Source organism: Heterocephalus glaber, unplaced genomic scaffold (genome assembly GCF_053883595.1).
Source record: "Heterocephalus glaber isolate CG9 unplaced genomic scaffold, H.glaber_assembly_v1.0 deba00001805, whole genome shotgun sequence".
NCBI classification, from domain to species: domain Eukaryota; kingdom Metazoa; phylum Chordata; class Mammalia; order Rodentia; family Bathyergidae; genus Heterocephalus; species Heterocephalus glaber.
The window spans coordinates 1,728,725-1,734,917 of record NW_028258480.1 but is presented as its reverse complement, the minus strand read 5'-3'; the positions used below and the strand labels follow the sequence as shown (position 1 = coordinate 1,734,917).

Sequence of the window (6,193 nt, the reverse complement as noted above, 5' to 3'; positions counted from 1 at the left end):
ACTGTACACACGGCTTTTTCTTTCCTTTTAACTGACTTGTTATAATTATGAGATCCAGCCATCCAAATGTTCCTGTAGCCCTTGCCTAAATTATATTGAAAGAAGAAACAAAGTTCTGTTTCCTCCTGAAGCCACAACCTCACAAGGATGAAATCATCTTTCAAGAAATGCTCTCATGCTACCAGGGAAATCCAAGGAAGCAATCTAGTTGAGACAGAACCAGGCGGGGGGGCAAGATCAGAAGGTTACGAAAGAGACACACCACCTTAAAGCTAAGGGGCGGCTTACACACGCAGCCTGGTCTACTCACAATTAGGGCAGTGTCTCTTCCGGCTATAATTTTCAGACGGATTCAAATTTTCAAAGGAGGAAGAGAACACCCTAGTTTTCAGCGACTGATGAGTTGGCTATATAATTATCTAGAATCAGTACTTTTGCAAAAATGTATTTACAGAAATGAAAATCAAACAAATCTTAAGATTAAATGTAAGCCACGACAGCACTGCCTTCAGCTCTAACAGACTTACGATTTGTGGTAAATCAAACAAAAAGCTCACCTCCAATAAAACAACTTCTTGGTTAGTTTAAAAATAAAAATTCCCCTCATACTTTCTCAAATGCATGTTAAACATGAAAGTTTGTGTGTTTTCGCTCAGCCTAACATTCAACCCATGGCCTTTTCAGACCACAAGGCTGGAAATATTTTCAAGTGTGCGGCCACTTCACCCAGGTGAGGAAAAAGCGCAATCAGAATTTCTCCTCCCTTTAAGCACAGAAAGCAAATGCCGCTGGATGTGCAAACGGGACGTGCGATGCGCCTGCACACCTACACCTCGGTCGGTCGTCAGAGGTGGCTCCGGGAGGACAGGGGTGGCAGTTCCGTCTACATAGACCCACTTGTTTTCTCCTCCGAAGCAGAGCAGGGCGGCTCCCACCCACTGCACCTGGAGAAGTGGAAGAGGGATCCACCCAGACGCGGCAGGGCAGAAACCGATCTGGGCCGAGCAGAGCAAACGGGGGGGGGGGAAGAGGCACTGCTGTACCATTCAAGCTGCCAAGTGCCCTGCAACTTTGCACTTCCACAAAGCAGTGGTAAAAGGAAAACAAGTAAGTTCTGAAACATATGAAGAGCCGTCTGCATAACGAGCTACTGACCCGGACAAATTGCTTTCCCAACCCACACACAACATGCCAAAAAACCAACTTTTGATTTGGTCCGTGAAGACAAAATTGTGTTCGTTTAATCCAGAAAAAAAATATAACATCAAAGAATACATTTCTGCAACTTCTCTTACTCCTCTGGTTCTATTCCGCTCCCGGTATTAGACTGAGAAGTTTTTTAGGTCTTGAATATTTCACCTCTTTTAAAATAACAAAACACCGAAATTCCCCCAGAGTATTCAAACTAGAAAGAAAAAAATAATGGCATCACCAAAACAGACTCACTCCCGTTTTTAAATTCCCTCTAGTTACGGTCAGACAAAAATTCGACTTCACTTTTCCTCCTCTGCCCATCTGTACGCCCATAATAAATAAAATAAAAATTAAAAAGGCACACACCTTGAATGTGGACTCCTAAAAACCAGTCCTGTGGGCAAGAGACCCTAGGCGTAGCCAATGTGCTGAGGAAGGCAAATCCAGCCAGGCAGTTGATTTTCGCCACCGCTTCTCCTTTCAGGATCTTTCCTGCTCTTCTTTCTCTCCCTCTCCCTCTCTCTCTTTTTCTCCCCTCAGATCCAACACCTAAAATGGAAGTTGCACCCAGCCAAAGGCAAGAGAGCCTGGGTGGTGACAAACTGATCTGGCAGCCCTACCCCCTCGCTTTCCTATGTGATGTCAGCCCCTGCGAGCTTCCAATAGGAGCCAGGCATAAATCAGGGAGCTGACTGTATCCAATAGGAAACTTTATTGTAGGAAATTAAAAAAAAGAGAGAGGAGGAGAGATCGCGACAGGAGGAAGTTGTATATATACATTTATATTTAAAGCCAGGACTGTACAATCTCTGGGGGATCGCTGCAGAGCAGTGGGGTGGGTGCGCGGGGACAGGGCTTTTCAGAATGGGCCTCCTAAGCTTGGCTTCTCTTTGATGGGGCTCCTGCTGCTTCTCCTGCCCGGCTGGGTGGGGAAACAGAAAGAGCTGATTTATTTGTCTGCTGCTGTTCAGGTTTGTTGCTTTCTACCCAGAGCATTTTCCCAAAGGAAGACAGAAAAGGAAGGAGAGAGACTCTGGAAACGGGACTCCCGCCTGTTACTGGGACGGTGGGGAGAATCCAAGGTAAACTCTCATCGTCAGTGCATCAGAGCTCAGTAGGGAAGAAATGCATGGACCTGTCACTAGCTTTAGTCTCTCTCTTCCCAACTACAAGGAGGAGAATCCACGGGACTGTTGAAGAAAATCACTGTTTCCCATTTGTCCCCAAAGCAAGAGACTGTGGATTTATGGGACAGAGAAAATGCAATCCAATAAACAAGCAATCGATTTGGAGCAGATAATAGCATAGGTACAATAAGTCTTACATCTGAAGACTTGATTGCTTTGTCAACTCAGGCTTAAGACTATCTGGCTCATACATTTTCTGCACACAGGTCACCTAGATAAAGAAGTGCTGGGGTATTCTTTTTCTGAGTTAAGAATTATTTTAATATGTTCTTAAACTGTCAGACCATAAAGGAGAGGGGCTGGAATTTTTTACCTGCTGACAAACACCAGTATTTTATAGTTACTCACTGATCACTGAGAATCTAAAACCTATCTTTCTGCCACATGACCCTTCATGAAGCTTTCGGAGTCCAGAGCAGTGGTTGAGAGCACAGCTCTGTGGGCAGACAGCCTGGCTTCCAACTCCACCTCTGTAAGTCACTGACTCGAGTACAAATACTGCTGTGCACCCTTGGCCACATTATATAACCTCTCTGACCCTCTGTTTTCTTACCTGTGAAGTAAGCTAATAACTGCATCTCTATTACCAGACTGTTGTAGCTGGGTGCAGTGCACAGGCCTGTAATCCTGGCAGTCGGGGAGCCTGAGGTAGAAGGATTGCAAGTTCAAGGCAGCCTGCACAACTAAATAACTTAGTGACACTCCACCTCAAAATAACAAAACAAGGGCTAGGAAGTTAGCTCAGTGGTACAGCACTTGGTTAGCATGCATGAGACCCTGCATTCAATCCCCAGTACTGCAAAAAGAGAAAAAGTAAGAAAGAAATCAAATAATAACAAATGCTGGTGAGGCTTCTAGCAAGGCTTCTGAGCAAAAGGAACCTTTCCAACCTTTGGTGAGACTGTAAACTAGTGCTATCTCCATGGAAACCAGTGTGGAGAGTCCTCAAAAAACTAAAATTAGAAACTCTATTTGGCCCAGCCATTCCCCTTCTACGTATCTTTCCAAGAGAATTAAAGACATCATATCACAGTGAACCATGCACACCTTTGTTCATAGCAGCACCACTCATAACAGCTAAATCTTGGAAGCAGCCTGTGTGCCCATCAGCAGGTGAATGGATAAAGAAACTATTGTTTACACACTACGGAGTACTACTCTGTCATAAAAAGGATAAACTTGAGTCATTTGTAGGAAAACGGGTACACCTTAAGACCACACTGTTAAGCGAAATAAATCAGACACACAAGCTTAAATATTGCATAGTTTCTCTTACATGAGAAAGTATAAATACATTAAAGAGCAAAATAAAAGACAGACAATAGGAAACAGAGATAGATCTTTTCCAAAAGGGAAGGAACCAAGAATGGAGGGAAGAGAAGGGGACATAAAATGAATTAAGTTGTGCTACGTACATGCACCAAATCTTCACAATTAATGTAATCTTTATGTACTACAAACAAGTACTAATAAAAATAAAAATTGAAAAAGGCAAAAGTGAATGCCAGATTTGTGAAATCAGCACAAGAAATGCTTGCTGATTTCACTGGTTCCTAGAGCCATGTTCCAGAATAGTCTATGATTTTCTAGAGGTAGATTAGGCTTGTTTACTTAACATGACTACTCACAACTGGCAAGTATTTTGCCTTTTTCTTGAGTGAGTGAATGTGTGTGTGTACTTCTGCCTGTCCTACCAGGAGGTAAGCGCGCTCCATGATGCCATGCACAGTGCCTTTCTTACACAAGGTATCTCCCCAGAGCTTGCCCTTATGTTTCATGTTCAGCAACGGCTGAGTGGGTGAATGAAGATGCTGCCTAGTCGTTACATAAGCCTGGACAGGAATCTGTGCATAACACTCAGAAGCAAACTGTATAAATCAAAGACACAGCAGCAATTAAAAAGATGTTGAGGGCCGGGGATGTAGCTCAGTGGCACCATGCCTGCCTGGCAAGTGCAAGGTCCTGAGTTCAATTCCCAGTACAGAAAAAAAAGATGTTAAAATTTAACTGAAAAAAAAATTTAACTGTACCTGAAACATTCTCCAAATAAAGCATTACAATCATTAATTGTTTGAGAGACAAACTATTTATACTCAGTTAATTGGAAATAAAATAAAAGGACTCGTCCCACAGTGTTATTCTGAGTACCCACTGTGAGCCAGGAGCTCTACTAAATGGCAGGGATAAGACAGACGAACTTCCTGTTCCCATAAAAGCTTATATCCAAGGTACAGTAAATAGAATAGGGGTGATGGTGTATCCCAGTGGTATGCTAGAGGCCCTAGGTTCAATCCCTAGCACCAAAATATAAATAAAATAAAGACATATGCAAATGGCTGGGTGGTTGCTCTAGACTGAATGTCAGGGACAGACTGCAAAGATGACAATTAAATTGAATTCAAAACACTAAGAAGCAGGGCCGGGGATTTAGCTCAGTGGTTCCGGCCCCTTCCTCGTAAGCACAAAGACCCGAGTTCGATGCCCCCCCCCGTACCACAAACAAATAAACAAAAACCCCCCAAAACAGTAAGAAGCAGCTGTGAGAAGATATTATCAGCAATGACCCCAAGGTATGGGGCTGAATCACACTGGACCCAGTAGAGGGCACTGGAAATGAGGATGGAGGGATGGCCATTTATCATTCCCTAAAGAAATCCAACTAACACAAGAAATGATGTTAGATTTTTTTAAAATTGAGTCCTCTACTTCTTTGAAAATTAATATAAAGCCAGGGTGGTGGCTCAGCATGCGGGAGGCTGAGGCCAGAGAATGGGAATGCAAAGACAGCCTGACTTATACAATGAGTTCAAGGCCAGCCTGGACTATACTATAAAACCCAGTCTCAAAAGCCAAACCAAAGAATGCATTTAAACCCGCTGGAAAGATACTGATGAGGGACTATCATATCCATAACCTCCTCTTGCCCCCACAGGACCATCTGCGGTGAGAATCAGGATACAAGAAGGGAGCTACGGGGCTTATTCTCAGATAGACAAAAGCCTGTGGGCTTGTTTGTGTGATACAAGGCTTCACATCGACCTATATCCCCGGCCCTTTTTTAGCTTTTATTTTGAGACAGAGTCTTGCTAAGTTGCCCGGACTGGACTCAAACCTGTGAACTTGTGATCTTCCTACGTCAGCCACCTAAAGTGTTAAGATTACAAGTGTGCCCCAGGAAACCAGCTCCCTGGGGATTTTAAATAGAAAAGTGACACCACCTAAATCACAATTTGAAAGAGCTAGTAAGTAGATTTCTGCAACAAATGAATTAAAGAGGACACAAGAGTAAAAGCAAGACGAGTTTGAAGGCTATTATACCAGTCAAGCTGCAGTGACAGGGAGTCGGAATCAGGTGCCATCGTAATGGGGGAAGTTAATAGATAGGTATTAAACCAGACACGGTGGTACACACTTACAATCCCAGCACTTTGAGAGGCTGAGGCAGAAGGATCACAAATTTAAGTCTTGCCTGATCAACTTAAGAGTGATCTTCTCTCAAAAAAAGAAAGATGTTTTAGACATACAGATGTTTTCTGTTTTGTTTCTCTTTTACTTGTTCCCATGGAACATTACATTCAGTGCTCAGTCTTAAAACCCTCAAAAGTTTAACTTCTCCACCCATAACCATAACCACATACAAACACAGAAAAACAAAATACCATAAAATGGTGAAAGACAAGGTAAGAACTGAGGGCAAAAAACTGTTTAAAAAAGAAATAGGAAGCTGCAGATAGTATACACGTCTGTAATTCCCGCTACTCAGGAGGCTCAGGCAAGAGGATCACAAGTTCATGACCAGCCTGTGCAACTCA

The 6,193-nt window shown here is 43.1% G+C and overlaps 1 protein-coding gene across 4 annotated transcripts in view; it reads right to left on the bottom strand.

Annotated features, from left to right (window-relative positions):
* Ctnnd1 (catenin delta 1) overlaps positions 1–1,812 on the bottom strand; it is a 47,001-nt gene extending 45,189 nt beyond the window's left edge. For 2 of the 4 annotated variants that reach the window (XM_013067489.3, XM_013067490.3), the window contains exon 1: positions 1,561–1,812. The gene's annotated coding sequence lies outside the window, so the exon portion shown is untranslated. The remainder of the gene's footprint in view (positions 1–1,560) is intronic. The other 2 variants (XM_087203649.1, XM_087203650.1) reach the window with 1 other exon arrangement.
* Between the last annotated feature and the right edge of the window lie 4,381 nt (positions 1,813–6,193).